The sequence below is a fragment of the Camelus ferus genome, chromosome 34 (assembly GCF_009834535.1).
Source record: "Camelus ferus isolate YT-003-E chromosome 34, BCGSAC_Cfer_1.0, whole genome shotgun sequence".
Lineage (NCBI taxonomy): Eukaryota > Metazoa > Chordata > Mammalia > Artiodactyla > Camelidae > Camelus > Camelus ferus.
Window position 1 is genome coordinate 14,642,736 of NC_045729.1, and position 27,274 is coordinate 14,670,009.

General features: G+C 40.2%; 1 long non-coding RNA gene and 1 other non-coding gene across 2 annotated transcripts; one reads left to right on the forward strand and one right to left on the reverse strand.

Annotated features, from left to right (window-relative positions):
* Window positions 1-28: 28 nt before the first annotated feature.
* Window positions 29-27,163, forward strand: LOC116661334. The gene is made up of 3 exons (XR_004317212.1): window positions 29-176; window positions 8,323-8,325; window positions 27,150-27,163. It is a non-coding gene; the product is annotated as an uncharacterized LOC116661334 (long non-coding RNA).
* On the reverse strand, window positions 18,091-18,193 carry LOC116661392. Its single transcript, XR_004317283.1, has one exon. It is a non-coding gene; the product is annotated as a U6 spliceosomal RNA (small nuclear RNA).
* Window positions 27,164-27,274: the final 111 nt, after the last annotated feature.

Consider the following 27,274-nt stretch of genomic DNA (forward strand, 5'->3'; position numbering starts at 1 on the left):
ACAAAACGGAGTTGGCTGGTCCCAGAGGCTGAAGGTAGTGGCTGGTTTTGACCAATGCGACTGAAAAAAAGGTTGAAGGGTGTTCGGAGGCTGGAGCAAGGGGCGTCCCTGGGTCTGTTCCATCCAAACACTGTTGAAGCAAGAGACAGATCCTCGGGACCTCTGAACGCACTCGTGTTTGTGTATATTTGCCCTTTTGCAAAGTTCTGTTTTTTTTTTTCTGACCTTATCTCTAAATTCAAAACTGGTCTTACATCTAATGATACAATGTAGTAAAAGTTGCCGGACATGAGTTCAAAACAGCAGCAATATAGTAACAACAACGACAGTGACAGTTTATTGAGTGCGTATTATGTGATTGGAACAGTTCTAAGCTCTTTAATCTCCACTACAATAGTTTGAGGGCAGTACTGTAATTCACAACATTCGCAGACGAGAAAGTAAAAGAAGGGCAAATTAAATCATTTTCAAAAGAGGCACGACTAGTTGGTAATTGAGGTGAAATTTGAACCCAGACCATCTGGATATAGATTTTGTACTTTTAACAGCTCTGCCTCCCTGAGCAGTGACTCTTTCCCTGCTGCATACTAATGGTTTGAATCTCAGTTAATCCTTGGACACACTTTTCTCAACTTGATATTATAATGATTGTCTCAGACTCGTGGAGATAATTGGTGGTATAAATTATAAATGTTTCAGAAAATGCAAGATGGTATCAATTCATACAGGATAGGCTATGGTAATTATTAATTTGTACTCAGTTCAGTGTTTCCCTGATCTATGCATTGATCAGAGGTTGCTGAATACAAATTTTTTTTCATTACATCATTCATTTCATATTGTTAATATATGTTTTACTAGCAGTTGAGCCAATGAGAAATAGCTAGAAATAAGGAAACCAGTAAGTAAGTATTACTAACAGAATGGGCAAATGCAACAAACTTCACCTCACAACAAATCTTTGAAAATGAATTTCCTTTTTTCTTTTTTTTTAAATTAAAGTGTAGTTGATTTACAATGTTTTGTTAGTTTCTGATGTACAGCAAAGTGATTCAGATCTATATGTTTATATTCTGTTTCATATTCTTTTCCATTATGGTTTATTACAGAATATTGAATATAGTTCCCTGTACTGTACAGTAAGTCCTTGTTGTTTATCTATTTTATATATGGTAATGAGTGTCTGTTAATCCCAAACTCCTAATTTATCCCTTCCCAACCTCCTTTCCCCTTTGGTAACTATAATTTTCTTTTCTATGTCTGTGAGTCTATTTCTGTTTTGTAAATAAGTTCATTTGTATCATATTTTAGATTCCATATATAAGTGACATCATATGGTATTTGTCCTTCTCTGACTTACTTCACTTAGTATGATAATCTGTAGGTCCATCCATGTTGCTGCAAATGGCATTATTTCATTCTTTTTATAGCTGAGTAGTATTCCATTGTGTGTGTGTGTGTGTGTGTGTGTGTGTGTGTGTGTGTGTGTGTGTGTGTATGTATCACATCTTCTTTATCCATTCATCCTGTCAAAGGACATTTAGGTTGCTTCTGTGTATTGGCTATTTTAAATAGTGCTGCTGTGAGCATTGGGGGGCGTGTATCTTTTTGAATTAGAGTTTTCTCTGGATATATCCCAGGATTGGGATTGCTAGATTATATGGTAAGTCTTTTGTCACTTTTTAAAGAACTCTCCATACTGTTTTCCCTAGTGGCTGCACCAGTTTACATTCCCACCAACAGTGTAAGATGGGTCCCTTTTTCTCCACTCCCTCTAGCATTTGTTACTTGTAGACTTTTTAATGATGGCCATTCTGACCAATGTGAGGTGATAGTTCATTGTAGTTTTGATTTGCATGAAAATTAATTTTAAAATAAGGAATAAGTCCTTAACCATACTGGATTAAAAAAAAGAATGTCATTAGGAAAACAAAAATGTTTATATATGTCTAAAAGATAGAAATCTGACAGGATTGAATTGAGGAGGGAAATCTGGCTCAAAGGTAGACACCAGATATAATGACCGATATGAGCAAGATTAGTTCTTAAGACTCTTATAACTCATAATTAATTAAAATTACAAGGAGTAAGGAGCCAAGGACAATGAGTAGTGTGACTGCTTAGAGATGGAATGTAGAGCAGTCAAGCAGGTTGGCCCTGCTTCCACCCCTCCTACACAAACACAAACATTCACGCGCGCGCGCACACACACACACACACACACACACACACACACACACACACACACACAGACACAGACACACAGCCAAGCAGTAAACAGTTCAGCATCTGCTTCCAGGCTGGAGAAGTCAGCATGAATAACTGGGTCACAGAGGCAATACAGTCTTCCAGGTGGCTGGCAACACCCAAAAGGAATGGAAAAATCCTAACAGAAACTACTGGAAGACTCTGTGCTAGTAGGTTCCAGCCCTCTCCACTGCAGCAGTGGAGGCGGGCGGGAGTGCATTTGAAAAGTGTCCGCAGTCAGGGAAAGAGGAATTCTCGAAAGCAAATATAAGCCTGCAATCAAGACTAACAAAACACACAGGGAAGAAACAATTTCATTAAAGAGAGGGACCAACTACAACAGCAATAAGAAAAAAATGAATAAACAAATAAAAGGCACAGATATTATAAAGAAAGCAAGGAAAGAGTCAATAACTGTAGGTGATATAATTGCCTTTATTGAAAAATTCAAGAGGAGTTAAGTGACAGACTATTCACGTTAATAAGCAAGTTCATCAGGTAAAAGATTACTGAAGGATTTGCTTATTTATTTATTTTAATGGAGGTACTGGGGATTGAACCCAGGACCCTGAGCATGCTAAGCACTCACTCCACTACTGAGCTATAATCACCCCACTACTGAAGGATTTAAATAATGCCTGGCACATCGTAAATATTATGTAAATCTGACTCTTTTATACAGCACTGACCTATAGAAAATGCCAGTTTAAAAAACCATTCACAAAACCTCAGTGTAAGAGGTTTAAAAGAAAATCATGAATGTTACTGAAGAACACAAATGAAGATGCAATAACTGGAAATGGGAAGAATAAATGCGGTAAAGATATTAAATCTTCCTTAATTCCTCTATAAATTCAATGAAATCTTAATCCAAAGTCATACCAGAATTGTTCTGTGAAATTTGCAAATCAATCTTCAAATATATCTAAGAGATCAAGTGATCAGCACGGTATGTTAAGAACAACCCTCCCACTTCAAAAACTAAGAATTCTAGATACGACATGAAAAAAATCTTTTTCAGTGCATTGCTGAGCTAGCAAAAATCAAAGGAAATGCTCAGAGATTTAACAAAATAAAGTGAAAGCAATGCTCCATGGTAGGAAGTAAAGCCTGAAATTAGGGTCTGACCTGAGGGGATCTGTCCAACCAGGAGAATCTTGAGCTTCCAATTTATAGCCCATGAGAAAAAAGGACCGGCACAAAACCAAGTACTCACTCCAGTTCACTGGTGAAATCATCAGTCAAGTTGGAGACTAATGGAAACCAACCCTCCACGCATACGTGCACCTGGAATACAAGAAGGCTGCACTCTCACTGTCAGAGCGAACTGCAAACAAACAAATGAAAACCCAACAAAACCCAAAAAACTCCCCTCCTCAGAAAAAGGAACAGCAGATTTACTATAGGTTTCAACCTTGGAAATGAGGGGATGGAGGGAGGGAAAATAATCTCCATTGAGAATTCATAACCAAAGTCAGCCTTCACACACGCTTGCTACCTTTAGTCCTCCAAACCGCAACCCGCAAGAATTTGTTTTGAAGCCTTAGCGTCAGTTGCCTCTAAGAAGCAAAGAAGAAAACCTCTGTGGAAGAAAGTAACTTGAACACAGATCCTAGAGAATATCCATAGATAAAAATGCTCAGAACCGAAGAGTTCCGTGAGAAATCACACACACACACACACACACACACACACACACACACACACACACACACCATGCACAGCACGCATGTGCACGAGTGAGGAACTGGGTTACCACAAGTAAAAACCAGTGGAAACAAAAAGCAATCATCTGCTACTTTTTTTTTTTTTTCTGCTTGCTTGGAAAGATGAAAACTTGAGAGAAAGGGGAAATGAAAGCAGGACACCCATGATGGTTCCAAAAATACATATTAGTCATGTATATGCTGGGAATTCAGGTGCTCCTAGCAATGCAAAGAAGACATCTTTGCTTTCAAAGAGATCATAGTCGAGCTAAAACAATAATAATGCACATGTTAAAATAACATATAAGTCAGTGTTATGAGCTCTGAAAGATGCGGCGTTAGGCCACTGCAGCCTGCAAGGCTCGGAAGTAGGTGGAACTTGAATTGTGCCTAGAAGAAGTCGGGTTTGCGTGGTACCAGAGAAGTGGAGGGATCTTTGAGGAAGCAGGAAGAATACACAAATGTGGAAATTCTTCAGCAAGTAGGGGCAGACTCTTGAACTATCACCCAGTACTTCCACAGAAATAATGGCAAGAGAATACTTCTAAAGGAGGGAAACTGGCCGCACCCAGGAAACAGACTAGGAGAGAGCAGAAGCACATGTAAGTACAATGTTACAAGGGAAATTAATTAATTGATCAATTAACGACTGCCTATAAAATAAGTAAATACTGGAAAAAACAAAACCCATCGGCTAGTTGTTAAAACAAGCCTCTGTTATCCAGCTGTGTAAGTGGGAAGTATATTTGGTTGGAAGTGAAGAGACCCCAAATTCTCTTCCTAGATTTACGACTGCTCAGCCGTGAAATTCGAATTATTTGTGTTTCAGCTTTAATATTTGAAAATTAGGTGGGAAGCGAGGGGTGTCCACGGAGGAGGGCAGATTAATTAACGATCTCGTTCATGCTCCAGCACTGCCTTCATCTCTGCAAACCATCATGGAATAAGTGTGCTTTCCCCCTCCAACGCTCAGAAGGCACTCACACTGACAACTGAGATTTTCTAAAGTAACCCTAATCCCCCTTTTAATGGCTCAGACTGAGTTTCATTACCCAAGAAATCCACAAGGTGGCGGTAACACTGAGTTGAAAGTAAATTCACAGCTGAATTGTAAGGCACAGGCTTCTTCAATGGCTAAAGTTTACACAGAGCTCTTCCCCCGCTTTTATGATGTCAGCGAGGCCAGAGAAGCTGGGAGAACAAAGGCTGCACACCCAGCAGGACGGCCGGAGATGACGGCTCCCCGGGAGAACCGCTGTGCTCTGGACCCTCCACAGTCCTTCCTGTCCAGCAAAGGAAACTTTACCATCCCCATCCTCATTTTACATAAGAAACTAGGAAGAGAGAAATAAAGTAACTTACTTACGGTAGCAGAGATAGTAAGTGATCCAGCCAGAATTCAACATTTTGTGTCTCCCGTCAAAGTCCACGGTCGATTCATCACATTTGCTGGGAGTGCTGAGGAAAACGAATTTGATTGACACAAAGCGACCTTTCTTCCTCACCACCCTCCTCACTGATACAAAAATGAGATGTTCCCTCTTTTCTTTCTAACTGAAGGGACACTTAAAAGATTTGATTCCGTTTTAGCAGGGGGCACTATTAAGTAGTGTTTTGATCACTAAAGCGACTTCAATTTTAGGATTTATTTCAGAGTCACTCATATTTCTTTCCTGCCACTTAAGTGGGGCAGGAACATTTTTTTCATTGGCTGTCATCTTCATCAAGGCCCTTTGAGTTAGAAAGAACAGAATTTCAAACTTGGTGAAAGGATGATTTTTCAATGGAATAAAGGTGCATTTCAAAGAATCCAAAGACAAGAACTTTCTTTAGGTGATAGGCAAGACTAGAATGAACAGGGGAGCAGACCCCGCCCCTGTCTGGGCTGTGACAACCACAGAGCAAAGATGAGGCCCCCGCTCAACAACCAGGGCAAGTGTGGGGTCACCATAACACCAGCCATCCTCCAATCAAGGGAATAACAGCCAGCGCACATAGAGAAGACATGAACCATCCATCTAAAAACAGACCTCATGACAAAGTTATTAGACACGCACAGTCGACTCAGGGACTCTCCCACTCAGGAACCATAAAACCGTTAGGAATTAAGGCCAATTGCTCACACTCATTCTTTCTCTCTCTCCACGTTCTTTAGCCCACGGTTTTCCCAGCATGTCGGGGCTCTTGCCTCTTTCTGTTAACTGGCTTTCTCTTTTTCTCTAGACCTCACAGCTCTTGAATTCACACACCCTCAGCTCCGGAGGCTAGCAGGGACTGCCCACGTCTTTGAATCCAGATCCCTAACCTCTGAGAGAAAGAATCCAGCTTGGTCTGGCTGTGGCCATAGAGTAACTGAGCACAGACAAGGATGATGCTTATCTGAGAAGGATGTGCTAAGCCAGGCAGCCACCCTAGAAAATGTGTGTTACCACTGGCTGAATACCTTTCTGGGGAATTTGAAAGAATATCAGGATGAAATACTAAACCCATTGGCATTTCTCCATTTCCCCCTTGCTAGTGGTGATAACTGTCAAACCATAATTTGGGACATAGACTTGGATAATTTTGCAGAATATTTAAAGTTAGACCAAAATGAGAAAATTCTGGATTTACACTTACAATAGCTATGCTTCAGCCTACCAATTTTAAAATGAATTATAAAAATTAAAATGCTTTGATGATAGATCGAGTAGAAATACACTTAAAATGACAAAAGTCTGATTTAAATTTGACATACAGAAAGACTTCTGACTAAAGTTGGGGTCATTGAAAGTAAGGTTGTTGTTTACAACAAACACATCTTTCCTGGAAAATGATTCTTAAATAATAGAGCAGACCTAGCGAGGATATTTAACTTCCTGATTAGAACCAAGTCAGTGAAAAAAAAATTTTTTTAAGAGACATCATTAAGTTGTTAACAACCAACATTTATTCTGTTTAGCAAAAGAGAAATGTAAAAGTTACCAATGCGTTACAAATGCGAGCTTCTATCAAAAACTAAATTACATGCTGTTTATACCCTGCATCAGCGACTTTCAAGCTGTAGTGCACTTCAGAATTGCCTGGAGATCTTGTTGAAACAAGGACTGCTACCTGCCCCTCCTCCTCCAGTTTCTGCTTCTTTAGGCCTGGCTAGGGTCTGATCATTTGTAATTTGCATTTTTAAAAGTTCCCAGATGGGGGTGATGTTGCTGGTTTAGGGATGGCTCTTTGAAACCTCCTGCTCTGTCCTCAGGACAGTACCATTTCTCCCTCCCTCCCTCCCTTCCTTCCTTCCATTTATTCTTTCTTCCTCACACGTTTGTGTGTGTGGGTGTGTGTGTGTGCGTGCATGTATGAGAACATGTGAGTTCTACTCCCTTCGCAAATTTCAGCTATACGATACAGGTGTTACTACTGTGGTCATCATGATATACACTGGATCCTCAGACCTTATTCAGTTATAGCTGAAAGTTTGTACCCTGTTGCCACCCTCTCCCTATTTCCCTTGTTCTCAGCCCCTGTCAACCACTTTTCTACTGTTTTCTCTCATTCCATTGGGTGTCTTTTCATTTTATTGATTTCTTTTGCTGTGCAGAAACTTATCAGTTTGATATAGTCCCACTTTTTTTTTTTTTAATTGAAGTATAGTCAGTTACAATGTGTGCCACTGGTATATTTTTGCCTTTGCTTTTAGTGTCAGATCCAAAAAAATTATTGCCAAGACTGATGTCAAGAAGCTTTGAGAACTTTAAGAACTCTCACTGTAATCTCAGGACAGAACTGTCTCTAACTAACATTTTTCTGGGTTCATGCAGAGTTATACCAAACACAACCCAAAGTACCAAAAACCATAAGCAAACAAAAAAGCAGCTACATACGATCACTGGCTTTACTTCTCAGGGTTCTAGTTTATCCCAATCACAGATGGGGATAACGGTGGGTGGGGAAGTTAAATGTATAGATACATTCACAGATGACTTCTCATATCCTCTCAGAGATGAGTGAAAGCACAAAGGCTGTAGTCAGGCTAGTACCAGGCAAAATAAAAAGCAAAGAAATATGTGTCCAGCGTGTCACATGTTTGTGAAGGATCATGGTATAACAGAATCATTACAGATTTTGTTGTCAGGCCATCCAGAGTTTAAGGCCCAGGTCTGCCATTTCCCAAGAATCTTGGAAAGCCAAGAATATTGGCTTTCATAATACTTATTTAAAGTGATGTTGAGAACACTATCAGATAACATACATTAAAAGGTCTGGCACGTAGTAGGCATTCAAAATAATAGCCGCCGTATATTAAGAGTCCTGTTACGTGCAAGGCACTCCACTAGGTGCATTAGCTTTTTAAATCTTCATAAGGGCCCTAGAATTGTCACTGCAGTGCCAGCTGGTGCCTGTGAGGCCCCGTGACTCCCAAACTTCCAGCCCCTAAGTATCCACCTGCTCTTCTTCAGAAGATAAAGTACATCCTTTTCTGGTGTGTGTTTGCCCTGGCAGAATTAAGAGCCCTGGGAGATGGCTAACCTCACAATAGCTCAGGGTGACTTGTCTCAGCCCATTCTTTCCTCCTTATCAGTCATAAATCCGCCTACCCTGCCATACATCAAAGCCCCTTACCTCAGTCACAGTCAATCAAAAATCTGTTCCCCATCCCTTTGTGTTCACAGCCCCTTCCTCAGTAAAAGACCCTGCACATTCACCCCAGCGCTCACAGTCACCTCTCTGTGTGGCCTGCTGTTGCCTATAGCAACGTATCTATTAAACTTTTCTTTGCTCTTAAACCTTTCTTTGTCTCTGGTAAATTCTTTTACTGCCCATAACATTGGCCCACCGTGAACCCCAACAGTCATCATCATCATAACCATCATCATTCCCATTTTGCAAACAAGAAAACAGAATTCCAAGGTCACTTAGGCACGAATTCAGGGTCAAACCCACAACAGTTTGAGGCCAAATGCTTGCCTTTCTACAAAGATGAGTTTTCTAGTCCCCCTTATCATGCTTCTCCCAAGTTTCCTGGCTGCAGTTATGAACCAGAGGTTCTTACACCAGAATGACTTCCTCATTTAGTTGATTTCCTATGCCTTGCCCTTGGCTTTCCTCTCTCTGAGTAATGGTCACTGTTTTTATATCTTAATTCGTCAAGACTTTGTTGGCGGACCTAATTAGGGAAACTTTATTTTTCACAATCTAGCCTCTATCTTTTCCCTACATTGTTGAATAATCCTTTAGTCTTTCTGCTCTGAGATCTGCTCCTAGGGATGGGGAGGGGGTGGGAATCTGACCCTGAACTTCTACAATGTAGTTGTGCATCCTCTCTGACTATTCAGTACAAAAGAGTCTGTTTTATGGCATAAACTAGTTAGCATTGTATTGTCAATAATATAAATGATAAAAATGCCTTTGGAGGGCGTTTTTATCCTCCGCTGCTCTTCCGTCATGAGGCAGTAGAAACCTGAACAATGGGACCTGCCACCCTTCCCAGGAAAATATGGAAAGGTGTCACTCAAAAGTCACTTTCTTCATGATTCTTCCCCTTATTCCCCAATTTTTTCTTAGCCTCCTAATCCCCACAACACTTCAGGTCATTTTTTTAATTGTTGTTTTCATGCTCAGCTTTCTGTATCAAACACACTCCGTTTCCTCCTCCCCCTACTGGACTGCGGTTTTTCCTGAGAGTAGACATTTACTTATTCATCCTTCTTTTGGCACCTGCTTCTGGTCAGACACTCTGCTGGTGCCACAGAGCCGGGGCGGTCAGGAAGACTAGCAGCCAGATTTCCAGAGGCTCCCAGTCTGGTGATCTCCGAAGATGACTGGAGAGGCTAGGGAAGGCTTCACAGGCAAAGTAAAGGTTGAACACAGTCTTCAAGGAAAAATGGAAGCTCTGAGCTATGTAGAAGGAGAAAGGGTATTCCAGAGAGATGAAACAGTCTGTAAAAGTGCACGGAGACATGATAGCACATGAATAAAAAGATTTCCAGAGGAGGCAATACATTTGCCTACAATGTCAGATCTGACCCAGGAACAAGCCCCTTACTGACCCACTCGTGATAGACACCACTCCTCCGCGCTGAGCTCAGATGAGCCCTTACTTCGGAGTCCCTCTCAACAAGGAAGTCTAGGTAGCCATTACCAATCAACTGAAGTTTGCACGAATATGCAGCTTTTGCCAGAACTACCTAATTGAAATGTACGAATTTCTATTTGGTAGAATCTCAGTCTAGCGGGGCAGACATTTTATAGTAGGAGAAGCTTTTAGTATGAATAACTCAAATTAGTTCTCATGGGTGACACGCAGCCTTCTGTCTACATGTCAGGCAAGAGTAAAGAGATGCTAGTTGGTGTTGCTGAAGGCGGACCAGGGGCTGGGAGAGGGGAAGAATGATTAAAGGAGCAGAGAAAGCATTCAGAGTCAAGCTCTGCAGATTCCTTTACATTTTTTCCTTCCTCCTACCACTGAGGTGAGTGAGGGCAAACAGACTTGACTGGAGAGGTAGGTAAGCTTCTGAAACAAGCTTCTTGAGCTATGTGATCACCAACCTTTCGGTAGCGGTAGCTGTAGCTGTTTTGAATTTTTGTTTCATTGTTCTATTTGATTCTGCTTAGGTACATAGTACATTGCTCCGGGAATTATGTCCCCAAACAATAACAGTAACTTACATCTTCACTGTCACAATGTGCACAAACAATATAACATAAAGCTCTTGATTGCTTCTGGCAGGCGGGTCTTCACAACACCCCTTCACTCCACCCTTGACATTCAAAGCCTCCAGTGCTGGTGTGGAGCAGAGAGGCCCTGTCATTATTAACTCAGTTTTATGAGGCACTCCCAAGTTATTGAAGTCTTTTGCACTCTTTTACAAGCTACTCCTCAGAGCAATGCTGAGAAATGGGTCAGCATTGTCATGGCTTCTTACAGACTGGAAGAAGAGGCGTCCATTTGCAGGTTATTTTCTGCGGGACTGACAATCAATAGCAAAGTCTGTCTTATAACTAGAATCTCTTTTGCCTTTTGGTCATGATCCTGGTAACTGACCAGCAGGAAGTAATAAATAATGTTATATTTTCTTAGTGATCTTGGAATTTTATTAAATCGCCACAATATGTTAGCTGTTACCCAGATTATATATAATAGATTACATGTAACACAGTTTACCCTGCCATATATTAAGATGGATAAGTGACCTACATGGAAAGTGTGTAATGGCGCATACTTACTGTCTTTAATGTGCTGTATATTTTAATTTGGATGCTGAGACAGGGTAAGATATTCACACGATACTCTTCTCTCCATCACTCTTGTTTTGATCCCTTCCCCACCTGTCCCGAGACCATGACAATCATAATTAATTACAAAGATGCCACGCTGTCTGCTTCAAGGACTTCAATTTCTTCGTGCACCATTGAGAACACCTCTTTGGTGCCTAACTCTGTGGTTTTTCCATAGCAATTGATTAATAAATTTTAAAAGCTAAATTTGATTTGTAATGACAGAAAAGTGTGTTTGAATGTATGGTGGACACATACAAACATTGTAAACATGTAAAAAGCCAAAGAGGATAAAAAGCTTGTTTTAAAAAATATTTTAACTTTTTTTAATCTATAATTTCTACAATTATCTACAATTCTGAAATTATCTACAATTTCAAACACCCAGAAAAGTTGCAACTATAGGAATAGTGCAAAAATAATCCACATACCTTTTACTCAGATTCACTTGTTAACATTTTATTCCATTTGCTTTATTATTCTCTCTCTCTTTTTCCTGAACCATTTGAGGGTAAATTATATAAATCATGGCCTTTTACCCCTAAACTTTTCAGTGTGTGTTTCCTAAGAATCACAGTAATCTGTTACATAACCACAGTACAGTTATCAACTTCAGTACATCTAACATTGGTATAATATTTTTGTCTAATCTATTATCTGAATTCCAATGTTGTGAATCAAACCAACAATGTCTTTTTAAGCCTTTATTGGGTCTCATCCAGCACATAAAAGCAATCCAGGACTGTGTTTCATTGTCATGTCTCTTCAGCCTCCTTTAATCTGGAGTATTTCGACAGTTTTTCTTTGTCTTTTATAACATTGGCATTTTTGAAGAATATAGTCCCCCCTCTTTTTAATAAAAGGATCCTCAATTTGGGTTTGTCTGATTTTTCCTGACTTTTAGATTCAAAGTGTGCCCTTGCAGCCGGAATACTACGCAGCAGGTCTCAGGGGCGATCACAGGCAACCTTATCTGGAGACATGAGATGTTCATCCGTCCCTCATTGGTGGTGTTCTGGTCACTTGGTCACCATATAGTTCATTCTCCACGATATCGTTACTATGTTTTCTCTTCCAACTAATAAATGATCCGTGGGGAGATACTTTAAGTCCACGGAAATGTCCTGCAGTTCATTAACATTTCCCCCTCCCTGTGGTGTCCATCGATAAACCCCACCCGATCCAATCTGTGATGGCTCCAAAAGGCCGATTTACGACCCCAGCCCGTGCCCCACGGCCACCAGTCAGCCCTCAGCATTTTGTTGTTAAGTAGCAACCTTCCCTTCTCCCCACTTCCTTACCAGTATCACTCATGAACTTCTAATTTTTCAATGGTTTATAATTTATTACTGAACTTAATTGTGTAAAACAAGCTGTTAAGGATGGTCCTCTCTGGTGAGTGGGATATACAGGGAAAGGCTTTAAAAGGGACATTTTAACTTATTTTTTACTGTTTAAACTTTTTAACATACGTAGTACATGTTTTCCCTCTTACTGTTCTTTTAATCAAATGAAAAAATTAGAAAGTGAAGATTTCTTTGGGTTACTCTGGAGGTAGCGTGTCGTGGCCTTGACAAGGTGGACATCCCTAACGCTGCTTCTTAAGTACATCTAAGAAGCTAATATAAGAAAGAGAAATGTGGGGAATTATAATTCCAATAGTAGTAATGAATTTGCCCTGATGACGTTTGGCCTCTGAACTAATGATTTTTGGACTTTTTTTTTTTTTCAAATATACTAGATTTGGTTTTTATTGTAGAGCACACATATCAGGGCGAAGAGCTGCGCCCCCAACTACAAATCATTTTCGGGAAAAAAACTATAAAAAAAAAAACCCTTCAGCTGCTTTAGTTATGCAGTCCTGACATGAGGAATCCACGCTGGCAAAGGAGTTCAGGCCCCCAAGAGGGGCTTCTTGATGGTGGCAGTCCCAGCTGTCTGCAGCCTCTGTAAGACTAGGCCCCGGGGTGGTGGCAGCCTGGGAACCTGGATGGCCTCTGCTCTCAGCAGGCCTGGGTCTTGGCCCCGGCTGGCAAGGAAACGTTCCCAGTGAACCCAGATCAGCAAAACCTTGCAGCCTTCGAGGATGTGAGTGGGTGGAAACTGCCAAAGACTTTGCTTTTTTTCCTTTCTTTTTTTTTTTTTTTTCTTTTAAAGTCCCTTCCCGAGCTCCCATGCCCCTGAGGCAGAGGAGGCACCATCCCAGTCTGCAGGCCTGAGCTCTGGCCTTGGATGTGTGCTGCCCGGGACGGAGGTGGCAGGTGCCCTCCTATGGGGCTGACCCGGGGAGAAGGCCTGAGCTGGCCCAAGGAGGAGGGGGGGAAGGGATCTTCTTGTGATCCACTGGCTGGGTGTACAGATAAACTCCTGGAATTAGTTCCACAGTGCACTGCTGGAGGAATGCTGAAGATAGATTAACTGTTACCCAGACATCTCTACCTGTTAGAGAATTTCTGTGGTTTCAAGAAGGTTTTGAGGAAATAATAATATGAGGACACAAATCTTCACAAACGCAGATATTTAAGAATTGTCTTAAAATAATTACTTTCTTTAACTAAGATTAAGTAAAATCCAACCTCTTATCTAACCAGACTGGAAAAATACATGTAATTTCATGTTATATTTTAATACATTGCTCTCCCCCTTCCCACTATTCGCCTTCACATTTCTATAAAGAAAATTTACTTTTATTCCATTGTTCTCTTCAAAGCATTAGAAAAAAAATTTTTTTAAAGTTTGAATGAGAGATGTTTCAAAGATAAGAACTGTCAGAAAAATCACTGCCTGGAGGTATGTGTAATCATAGAGGAAAAATTTTTCCTGTTTTCTGTCTACTCACAGAAGATTTCACTTCTGAAACCAGATGTGTGGTTTTTTTTCACACATCAACCAACCAACTCTTCAGCACCAGCTGGGTGTCTTACAATTTAACTCAGTTCTGACCCTATCTACCTAGAGATAGTGTCAGATCCCACAGTCCTAAAAGACTGCCCCCCTCCGCCCCATACACACACACTTCAGATGCCAACCTGTGCTTCTGACCCATTGGCTATAGATCTGAGCTTCCCATGACCCCCTCCTTGGGGTTGATTCATTTGCTAGAGTGGCTTACAGGAATCAGGAAAAGAGTTTACTTACTAGATTACCAATTTATTACAAAGGATATTGAAAAATAGGAATGACCAGCCTGATGAAGAAATACAAGAGGCAAAAAGCTGGAGTTCTGAGCAGAGGATCATATGTCCTCTTAGAGTCTGGGGTGCATCACCCTCCTGACATCCTTGTCCACCAAACCAGAGGCTCTCCAAACCCTATTCTTTGGGTTTTTTTTTTTTTTTTAAGACTTCATTACATAGGTATGCTTGATTAAATCATTAGTCACTCGTGATATAAATTGATCTCCACTTTAGAAAGAAAGCCTGGGGATTGCTGTATAGCTCTGGCCTTAGCAGTAGATTCCAGGATGGTCGCCAGCATTAGAAAGCATTGTCTTCCCATGCATTCATAGTGAGACAAAGAAAGTATAGAAAAGGCAAAAGGAATAAAGTTTTCATATTGGAGATGAGGATCCTGATCTGTGATTTGGGGGAAATGTCCACCTCAAGATGTCGTCTGTTTCTGGGCAGGAAACTTTCTAGTCGATTTTGGTTTTAGCTCTCCAGGTAGCATGTAGTTCCAAGAGTCTGGAGGAGTCCTTTTTAACTGAGAGATGTGGACCCACGGTTCAAGGCCCTGAAGCTTGGCCTCTGACTAGGTAGTGACCTTCCAAACAGTTTCAAGGGCAGTCTTTGTTCTTAGTGAATCCAAGTCAGAAGGGTGGGAGAAAATTGGAAACACTAGTTTGGAGAGTTGTAGCCAGATGTTTGAGGAAACTGGAAGAATTCAGGATCCAGTCCAGTTTACAAAGCCTCAGAGACAATGAACAAGACTAGAATTTAATTCCCACAAGGTTGTGCTGTAGTTTTTCACTGAAACATAATTTTTCTCTCTACTGTCACCATCATTCCTATCAAAGATAATCCAAATTCTGGAGGGATCAGGTAGGGAGAAAAAGTTAATACTTCAATTCTGTTTACAAAGGTATAATTTACCAAATTGCTGTAAGTAAAAGACAGTTTAAAAGAAAAGAGAGAAGGGTTTCCTTAAGCCTGGAAAGCCAGAACATCAAAGAGCCAGCAATGTTTCAAACATAAAGGCATTAAAATTTATGATCATCCTCATCAGTTCATGCAATCCCATGTTATTAATTCTTGTTCTGCTTGAATCCAGTTTTTCCATTAAAGTTCTGAAAATTCTTATACAGTTCTGTGGTATGATCAGAAAGTATCAGAAACTTGCATTACAGAGTACTTGTCTGAGTCTTTCCCATGAATCTCTCTGAAGATGGAGCACTTCTGCAAAAGCATCCGTGTAAAACAATAACTGTCTCTCAATGACCAAAGCCTTTTTAAATGACCCTGGTTCAAGATCTGATAAGAGTTCATTTGGCAAGGAAATTCAGTTATTTCTGTGGCATACAACAATTGAAGACAATCAGACAATGAAGGTATTGATAAATTTCTATGCACTTCAATTTCTGGAATACTTACATTAGTAACTTATATCCATATACATACAATTAAGAAGGCTCATTATCACTTCCGATTTGACAATGCTTTGCATGTAAATTAATATGCCAAACAAACCTAATTCATTTAGCATCTCCTTTGTAATGTGAGAGACAAATTCTTTGAGAATTTCCAGGGGCCCGCTGGGAAATCTCAAAGTTAGTTTGAGGTCTAACAGACTCCATTTAGATTTGATTTGGGAAGCTGTAAAAAATATCAAGAGGTTTGACCATTTGATTAAATAGGATCACAGGTCATTATGAAATAATGCTTAATTATCTATCTAGCAAAAGTAACAATAAAAGATTTTAAAGGCAAATACGGAAGGTTACATAGTTATAAACAAAATTTAGCTCTTCTTAATATTGAGAAGACTCAGTTCTCCCAAGTAATCAAAGACCTAATAAAGACAATATGAGGCAGGCTCCAGAGTGAGTGGGTTTCCCAGCAGGTCCCTTCTGGGTGACCAGAAACTGTAGAGGAGGAAAAATAATTTTCCTTCTGCCCTTGTGAGGTCTTAGCTGTGACTCCTTTTTCTCTAGGGCACCTACCTCATAATGGATAAGCTTATCTAGGGTTGAAAGTTTTCCACTGTGGCCACTGTAATTCAAGATTATCTTTCATAAAGTTAACCTACTTGTTCAAACAAACACAACTTCTGGGCCCATAATTTTATTCATATAGTCAGCCAGAGTCCCAGATGGAGGAGTCTCAGATTCTTTGGACTTGAAGAAATCCTTTTTCTCTTTTTCCCCCCTCTTCAAATTTTTGTTTTTTAATTAACTCGAGGCCTCATATTGGACCCACTCTGATTTAAGATGTATGTAGCCCAACTCCAGACCCAGTCCGGTAAAAGAAATACTCAAATAAAATCTGAGAGCTCATGATGCAAAAGCTGCAGAGCTCACACATCTGAGAGAGACCTACCCGCAACCTCCAGACCCGGAGAGAAAGCAGTGAGCGCAGGGCGCTCAGCTGGTACCCAGGTCTGCTTATCGCTCTTTGCTCCCAAGGGCTACTGGTGGGTGAAGTGAGGGTCTCCTTTGGACATCACAACTGACATCAGAAAAGATAAAGTGAGGCATACTAAACATTTTAAGACTCTGAACAACACTTGATTCAAATTAGTCAATGCCAAACCAGAAATGGTCAAGAGTGTTCCACCCACGGGGCTGGGTGGAAAGACTTCTACAGAGAAGACATGGAAACAAAGCAAGAAAATTGATTGGCCATAGCTTTAGGGGTTGCATTATTTGGGAAACCCTCATTGGCTGTTTGTGATTGGTTACGCCTAGGTCTTAATTTCTCAACCTTGAGGCGTTACAGGCTTCGGTTTTGGTTTGCTTACATAGGTTACTAAGGCATTAAAGCCACTTCAGTCTAATGGTCTCTGTGTTTAATTAATTTAATAAGGGCTTCAGGCAGAAATGTAGGGTCTATTGCTGGGAAGTGATGTGAGTTGTTCAACTGAAGTCAAATCTTTAGCCAAGACTCTTCAGCCTTAGAGACACCATCCTTTATCCTTAGAAGTACCACCTTCTTCCTTCACCTCTCACCTGCTCACATCCATCCGTGTTTGGGGGAAGAGTGAGAAGGTGGTATATCGGCCCTTGTCCTTTATCCATCCTTGACCTTCATCCATTACCTGGTGAAGCCTTAGACTGTGCCTCCTTCTCTTTCCAAATTCCAATTTACTTATGACTTCCTAAAAACTATTCACCAAACAAAGCACAAAAAGTTCTCCAGTAAAGAAAAATTACCTGGTAACAACTGGTAACTCATTTTCTGAGCAGACTCTGTAGAGCTAATGCTATTTGATTCATAGGCACAGAAAGCAGGTCACTCGAGGGTGGAGTTAGGGGGCTGTGAGTCAAGCAAAAGAGGTACCAATTGAACGAGGCCTCTACTGAGATGAGAATAGCCTCATGGGTGTTCCCTTAGGAAATTCAAAGCACACTTTAGCTTTTTCATCACAAGCGCTCGTGGCATTGTCAACCATGGAATGTCAATCTTCCTCAAAAGCATGCTAAAAGAAGGGTGATTGTATGCCCTAAACTGTAAACGGCTCTCCTACAAATATGTCCCACAGCTTCTAAAGTAGAAATCCAGGAAATATGGCTTCAGACATCCATTTTTTTTTAATTGAAGTATAGCTGACATACAACATTGTATTAGTTTCAGATGTACACTACAGTGATTAAATATTTTTACAGATTATGTACCATACGAAGTTATTATAATATTATTGGTTATATTCCCTGTGCCATACATTGCATAAAAATATGGAACACTTCACAAATTTGTGTGTCATCCTTGCATAGGGGCCATGCTAATCTTCTCTGTATTGTTCCAATTTTAGTATATGCACTGCTGAAGTGAGGCCCAGACCTCCATTCTTAACAGCAAAGATCCTGGTCAATGTTAGTTTCACTATGGGGTCCAGCCTTTTTCAAGTGGGTGCCTCTTGCCCCCATATTGACGGCAGGTTAAAGTCGATGACAATTTGGTGGAAGCACCAAGTTTCACTCATTACAGAAGTTGGTTCTCTCAGGGAGAATTCAAGAAGGATATCTGCCCCTAGTTACCTCCAACTTTGAAAAGTAGCTGGTGTTCAGGTATTTTATCTGCCATGTTAACTCCCCATCTACTCTCTCGCACAGTTTGGGCCCATGGATGAAATGGGACCCATCTTCCTGAACTCCACCTCCCTGTTATGGAAGGAAATAACTTCTTCTTCTCTCCTTTTTCTACAGCTTCCCTATATGGGAGAAGCTTGGGAACGGGTTGAGTTCAGTCAGGTTCAGCTTTGCTCTGGGAAGGATGCTCATCTTTGCCCCTGCCCACACCTGTGCTAAGTGAGTCATTTCCTCTCTTCCCCAGGCTCTTAGGGGAGGTTCCTTGGTAAAAAGAAAAAAAAAATCTCTAACCTCACTGTGAATACAGTCAACTTTCCTTACCTTTCTGGCAACACTTAGGAGGTTTACCTACCATATTCTCTGGATTTAAGCCCCTGGAACCAGCTCTTAAATACCTACAACCACAGCCACTAAAATATTTGACTTGAGAGCACTCGTGGCCTCCTCAGGGTGACCTCCTCAGGCATCCTGTAGATCATGTTCTTTTCCTTAGCTTCTGTCATCTCAATGTTAGTAGTATCCAAGATAGAACTGTCTTTTCTCTTGGGATGGAAACTGCATCTCCTAAAAACCCTCTCACTGTCTGGCAATCATTTCCATCATAAGCTAAATACCTTTTCCTAGCTCTATCATCTGTTCCAACACGTTAAACCATGCCTCTGACGGCCTGTCCAGGTTTGGAGAATAGTTTTTACCTTGTATCTTGGATTCTGACAACATCTCCATCTCCAAGAAGTAGTTTAATTTTTAACAATTCATGCTGAAATGAATTTTTTGTATCTGTGCCCCACTAAAAAGTTTTCTTGAAACAACTGTTGAGCAGGGTGGCATTTATCCTAATTTCCTTTGACTCCTTTTGTACAATCTCACACGTAGAAATAATTACGTAGTAATTTTCAAATTCTTTCTTATCATAGCCTGCTAGACACAAATCACTAGGGACTTCTGAGGGTGCACACCCAACTCTACATGAGAGTCATAACCAGGTTGGTCAATCATCCTATTTGCTGGGGACAGAGTCATTTCCCAGGATGTGGGACTTTCAGTGTCAAAAAACTCAATGATTTTATTTCAGTGCTAGGAGTTGTAATCTACCCATAACTCTGATATGGACCACACAAGGACTTTTGGTAATTCCAGAAAAAAATGGCATATCTTATAAGGGTTATAAATTCACATTCCCTGATGTGAAAAAAATAAATCCACACAATGCATTCGTCAGGGTCCTGGCAAGAAAAAGATGGCATGATAAAAGGTAATTAATTGAGGAGGATTTAACAAAGATATATATAAAAGGTATGATACGATTAAAGGAAATGAACTAGGAATGGTGCAGTGCCCCGTTCCTTCCCCCACCGCCAGGGGATAAAAATGAGGATGCTTCCAAAGACCTTAAGACTGAGAGGGCAAGGAGAAGAAATGGTTGCCAGAACCCAACCCAGGCAGAATAACCATAAAGAAGGGCCACCAGACAGGATCTGCTGTCTTCAGTAAAGGGACCTAGTCCACCCATACGGGATCCTTTGAAATAAATATCCCAATTCATTCTCTCTTCTTTCCAGTTTTTGTCTGAGATGGGGATAGGCCAGATTCTCTGATTACAGAACTTAGTCTCAATATGAGTTTGGTCTCCATCTGGAGGAATAGGCATCCGTAATCCCAGTCCAGCATTTTCTTAACAGACTTCCACTTCAAACAACACCCTGGCCTATTTCTGTAGGTATGTATGGCTTACTTAAGAGTTTCAGCCAGAATAGAGGTCAGGAAAGTGCCAGCTAATCTTGAGGGACCAGAATTCATTGAGGTCAGAAACTAAGGCTACAGCGTGCCCAGTTATACCTGTTGAACAGCCATAGGAAATCGTATTTCCTAAGCTACAAAGAGGAGTTGAGTGCTGAAGTAGAGAGCAGACTCCTGCTCCTGGCAAGTCCAGGTAATAAAATACACATCCCCCAGAGCATTTCACAGTAAGTCAAGGCTATATCCACAAACTCCCGTCCACCAAGGTTGACTTTAGAACCCTTCCAATCAGGGACACCTCAAAGTCGTTTGTCACATGATTGAATTTCTCATCATCTCATAGTTAGATGTCATTAAACTGAGATCCCTCTTGGAATAACTAAACTTGGGATCTTTCAGCTTACTCTTGTTAAAGATAATGAAATAGCTGGCCAGCTATACTATTGTACACTAGTGAATTCAAAGAAAAATGACATTTTTCTACTTTCTTAGGGCCTGACATCTCTTCTGGGTCTTTTTAAATGTCAGGTTCCACACTTCAGCTTTAGGACAATGTTTCATTTCATTATAGTTATAGATTGTGGACCTGGAATTTGTATAGAAACTCATGAAACTGAGATACAGGAGAACTGGAGTAGCTACAGCCGAACAGTGTAACATAGGTCTTTACCACAGCATACTTCTTGATATTGTCCGCCGTCCCGAAGACATGATTTTTTAGCTTGGTGGGTTTATTTTTTACAATGGTAAAAAATATGTATAATAATACATACATACATACACAAAAAAATCATCACCCCAATCACCATCAAAACAAAGCAGTCTTCTCAAAAAACAAATAAAACCACTCCACTTGTTTATTACAGTCTTATTTTTAAAAATTAGCCCACCCAAACTTAAATTTCCCCTGTTGATACTTTACAACTCCTAGTTTTCATCATTTTCCATCCATGTAAACTCTCACTGTGGGGAATCCTATCGTGGTATAGCTTAAACTATAAAAGTTCCACTTTTATGTTTAAAAACTCTAAAATTGTTCCATCTCTGCCAATGAAATCACTCTTGTTTATTACCCCTTTTCACTTGAAATGGCTTAAGGAGCCAAAGAGGAGGAAAAAAATTGGCTTGAGAGTCAAGATGTTGAAAATTACTGTAAATTGCCTTAACAAGAGTACAAATTAAACAAAGATTATTTTACTAAAACTATTTTTGAAAATATATTTCATGCCTTAACCCAAACGAGTATTAGGTGGATGTGTTTCTGCAAATTGCAGTACAATGCAACCTAGTAAGGCTTACAGGAATCCTATTATAATACTTATTTTTGCTCAAACTCTGCTCTTCAACATCCAACATGTTATTAAAAGGCCAGGACCAATAGGGATGGATGTAAAGGATTCGGGCAAAGGCAGAAGAAAAGAAAGAGGACTAGAAATCGATTTCTCACAAGATTTCTAGAGACCTAAATACTTGGAAGAAATAGATTTTACTCTCCTTGTGTATATTTAGTTCATAATATCAAAATAAATACACACAGATCTACACTTGCAAATATTGCTACTTTATTGTAATTTTTTGCATAAATACTTTTTTTCTCCCACGTTATGCCCTTACACGGAAATCAAAATTCTGATGGGACTTGACTAATCTTTCTCTCTTGCAATTTTGTTAGGAGCTAGTTTCTTCTTTACCCTCCCCAATTTTCTCATTCTCAATTTCTACCCTAAAGTTCCCATGTTGGAGGAGTACAAAAATCAAATTAAACAGATGTCTACCCCCAAAAATGCGTACTTAATGGATCAGTTACAAGAAGTAGTTGGGGATGTTAATAGAGATAAAACAAAAGCCTGATGAAGAGTTCAGATTAAAGAGGAGAGGAGAAGAATTGGAAGAGATCTATTGGAAGCTTTCCTTTTGTCTTTTGCTGGATTTATTTCCCAGAATTATCATATCCACCAGGAAACACAGACATTAGATCTTCTAGACAAGAATTTAGACTAGCTATCCCATGAGATTTAATTCCTAAACAAGTGAGGACATTAAGGGAAGTAATGGAGAAGATGAAAATAAATAGAGAGGCAGATGAGACAGGAAAAAAAGAGAAGTGATCTGCAGAAAGAGACTGAGGAAGTTTCTTCAGGAAGAGGAGACTCTACTTTACTAATGGTTTCAGAGAGTTAGTTCCAAAAGACTCTAAAATAAAATCGCACACAGCTGCTTGGTTTCCTATCCAGGGCTCTTAATTGGGAAGATGTGAACATTTTTTAGCGTCCAGAGGGCCTTGCTCGGTTCACTCTCTTCTGGAGGTGAGTTCAGAGTGTTTACACGTTTCCCTGCATGTTTCTTACGTTTTACCAGATTCAATTATTATGTACTTAATCAGAGTGGAGAGTTGAAACACCACGAGACTCCATGCCAGAACACGGGGATTCTTTCAGCCAGGATTGTACAGTTCGAAGAGCCCTGGATTGAGTGTAAGGAGACTCGGGCTTGGGCTTTAGCTTTGCCATGAAAGAGATGAATGAGTTTGAGAAAGTTGGTTAATCTCTCTGAGCCTCATTTGTAAAATGAATGGGGTTGAAATGGATAATGTCTAAGATTTATTTCCAGTTCTTATTTATCTATCAGAGAATCTCTCCAAGTTCTTCAACCAAAAGGATGCCAATCTGCTAGTCTTTAGAGAAAATTAGGAATTTATCTAAACTAGTTCAGAAAAAAACCCAACAGAAGCAAAACCAACACTACAAAGTCTTTTAAAAGCTGGAACTTTTATATAAAATCAAGATATGCTGAAATAATCATATTTTTTAAAACCTGCTTTTTGAAGTTCTCAGTAAGTCCTTCTCCCCTCTCAATAATCTCAGATCTAGAAGTGCAACATTTTCTAAATCCTAAATCCAGTTTCCCACAGGAGAGGGTTAAGTCACAGTCAGTCTCGCACCCTGCTCCTAGTTCTTTTAATGAAAAGGAAGAAAGCTCAGAATACATCTTTGCTTTGATATGCCAATATATATTAAAGTTAAAGAAGAAGAGTGCATGTCTGCAAAGGCAGTGATGGCATGGAATGGATGTTGTAAATTAATTTGCGTGCTCTAGAACTTATTGTCATCATACAGCTATTCAGAATTATTGTTCATGTAAAATCTTCGGGTATTACATGTCAGAAGGAAGCTTGGGTGAGTGTGATAGGCAGTATTATCCTGGTGGGTCACTGCAGACTGATGAGCAGTCCAGATTGCAGGGCCAGGCTGTTTTTCACAATGGGTTTCTTGAGAATTGTTCAGGCTAAATTTCTGATTGTCCAGGAGATGTGTATAACTCTTCCAGTGGCAACAGGGTTGCCACTAGCCACACTGAGCACTTTATTTTTTTAGGAATTTGGGATTAGCAGATACAAACTACTATATATAAAATAAAGAAACAGTGAAGTCCTACTGCATAGCACAGGTAATTACATTTAATGTCTTGTAATAACCTACAATGAATGAATAAGAATATAAAAAAACACATCGAGCACTTTGTATGTGGCAAGTTCAAACTGAGACGTGCTATGAATTTAAAATACACATCAGAGTTTGAAGACAGTACCAAAAAAAAAAAGACTGTGAAATAGATTATTAGTAATTTTTATATCGATTAAATGTTGAAATGATAATATATATTTTGGACATACTGGGTTAAGTAAAATGCATTAAAATTAATATCACTTGTGTCTTTTTATGTGCTGTTGTTGCCAGAAATTTTAAAATTACATATGTGGTTCATATTTGAGGCTCAAATTATATTTCAATTGGACAGTGCTGGTCTAGACCATAAGTTCCTTGAAGACAGGGCTATTCTGGTCTTGATTTGCATGTTATCCTTAGCACCTCATGTGAATAATCCATAAATGCATTGAATGCATTATTAGTGAATGAGAGACACACTCAGGGTACCTTCTCCCATGAACATTGTTGATGACTGTGAAAAACGTTTGCTTTCTTACTTTTCTATTTTTTATTCCAAACCAACCATTTCCTTTCTGTGTTGTTTTAGAATCAATCAGGTGTAGATTAATACTTCACTGTTTTCTGGTTTCAGATGATAGGCACGTATGTCAATGCTCCCATACTTTAAGCTTTAGTGCCTTGAATAGTTTAAACTCTCCTTAAACTCCTCAGTGAGTTAGTTGCATTGTCTACCTTGGGGTGTATGCAGCATAGTCTCTTCTCAACTCAGCAGCATCTTTATTCCCCTGGAACGCAGGAACTACATTTCCTAGAATCTCCTTCCCTGTGTGGTTCCAGGTTGGAAACTGTCAATGAGAGGCACTAGTTCATGATTTAGAAGGCAGAAGAGGACACCATTTTTTCTCAGTCAGCTACAGGAAGACACATGGGCAGATAGAGCTTCAAAGCTGCTTCTAGATAAACTTGTTGAGGACATCCAGCATCCATGTGGCTGCTGAGAGAGCTGGCGTGGGCAGACTCACAGCGAAGTTAATGAAGTTTAAACTTCAGGGCTCCTTTCTTGCATGGACCCTTTCTAAGACTCTGGAGGTGGCTTGTGACTTTGTATTCATAAATTCATTTATTTTATCTTAAAGAGAGCTCTCTAAATTGTGTAAACTTTATGTGTCACAAAACCTCGCTCTAGCCCTATATGGTTGGGAGCCTCCGGGACTCTAGTGGCTTTAGGAAAGCTCTTGAGAACCACCAGGTTGGGGGGGCTGGAGTCTGAGGTCGTCGGTGGAGCTCTGGGACTCTCTCCCCGCCCCAGCCCTTCCAACAGTTGTGCAAGCTCTGACTCCCTTCATACTCGCAACAGAGCGGCTTTTGTTTTCATGACCAAACCAGTCATAGCTTAAAAATGATTGTTGTCAACAATTAGATTATGATTCTTTTTCATTATTGTTCCACTTTGAGCTCAAATTTAAGAAATGACATTTTCTTACAGTAGAAATGATAGGGGAAAAATGATTTAACATCCCATAAAAAAAAAAAAAACCTTACAGCAAGCTCCATTTTGATCAGCTTTGGATACTCATAATGTAGCACTTGGCACATGCAGAGTGTGTGTTTAGTAAACACGAACTAACGAGTGAGCATGTGAATTAATGAGTGAAGAAGTGGAAGACTTTGTGTGCCTCTGTATCATAGCTGTGCTCCAGTTATGATTATTAAAAGAACATAGATCATTGTTTATTCTAATTAATTCTCTCTACATTTATTTAGCACAGAACCAAGAACTCCCAGCTGCTCACTGCTTTTTTGGGATGAAAATGAGTAGTAGTTTTGGGAGCCATTCCAGCACAAAATTCTAGGAAATCTCAGGATGCATCTGTAATTATTTTAGGGTCTTCCAGAGGTTGGAGACCACACCTGTTAAGAATTATTTTCAAAGGGTGAAGACTCTGTGTGTGTGTGTGAATATGTGTGTGTATATACATACATACATACATATATATATATATATTTTTTAAGGATTCACTATTAAATTGAATTTGAGGAGTTCAAGCCCTCTCATTTTTTTTTCTTGCAAACCCAATTCTGCATAGCAATAATCACTCTGCCAGATAAGAAAGTCAATGGCCAGTCCTCACCAGTATAAATCACGCATATAATTTAATTTTAATTAATACTATACTGTTTAAAAATTAAGAAATAATTTAATCATGCTTAGAATCAGATCAGCATTTAAAAAAAATACACCCAAATATAGACAATATTGCCATATGGTCCATACTGAAGTCAGTCCAAAATAGGAATCTAACATTTACAAATTTGCAATTTTAAAAATGTAGGTGAGTTACATGGAAAAGCCAAATAGTCCATATTTTGCTATTTCTCCTAAGAATTTCTTTTTGAATTTGTATTTTTTCATGGATAAAGTAAGAAAGTGATAAGACAGAGTAGTTTTATAATCATCGATAATAAACGTGTTGAGAAGTAATTGAGTTTGGAAAATGTTGGTCTTTTGGTTTGTTTTCATTTAGCAAACATTTACTATGTTACAGCTCTATGCTAGATCCCGTGCTTACCAGTGGAGATACAGTGGTGAATTACACTTGCTAGCTACCCTCCTGATGTAGCCACATGACATGTAATTCCAGCGGGAAGTAATAGGTAAATGGTTTGGGGGAACAGGGGATGAAAAAAGGGAGCTTTTGTTGGACCCAGATACTGGAGTTACATATGGTAATCCCATCTACCTTCCAGGGTGCCTTTGAGAGACGCTCATAAAGGAGGAAACTGACTCTGGGACATTGAACGCCTAGTTCAAGTCAACTCGGTTAATTAAGAGCAGCGCTGGAGTGCATACCTACACTCTGTCTAGACCCTGGAGGCAAAGAACACCGAATATCCTGTATCTCAGTTCTTGAGTCCCTCTGGCTAGGTGCCTAGCATAATCCTGTCCATTCTCTAAAGGCCACGTGGGCTCTTCCAACTGGGAATAACGTTTACTGGGTGATCTGTTTGTCTGTACCTCTCCTCGCTGAGGCCAAGAGGGCTCAGTTGCGGAGGCTCTCACCAGCTGGCAGAGGTAATTAGAACAGGAGGTGGGGTGTGGATTTACTCATTTTTAAAGAAGTGTAGTAGTAGTTTATGCATCTGAACAGCTCACTTGTTGCCGTTAATCTGCTGTAAACTCGGATATTTATATTAATTCTCGGAGGTTTGGACTTCAGTCTCCTCACCTGTGGCTGAGAGACGAAATGATCCGTAAATCATCTCTCCGGAGTAAGGAGCCAAACCGCCTTCAGATTTGATTATTCCAGTTCATTGCTGTAGCAGAAATAGTTTCTGGTGCTTCATAAAAGTTGACTGAATAACTGGAAAGGATTTAAAAACCAGCGTTTGGGAGGGAGGAGCGCCAGGTCATCTGGACGCCCGAGTCTGCCTCTCCGAGAAGATGTGGGGAGGCAGGAGCGCCCCGCTGCCCGGCTCCAACAAAGGGACGGCCGCGCGGGCTCGGCAGAGAACTCCAGACACCCCGCCAAGCTCAGATCCACCCTTGCTTTCCTCTGGCGGCCGCTCGGCCCCTGCGCTCCATCCCGGCCTGACCGGTGGGCGGAAAGGCACCGGGTGCCTTTAAATGCTAATGA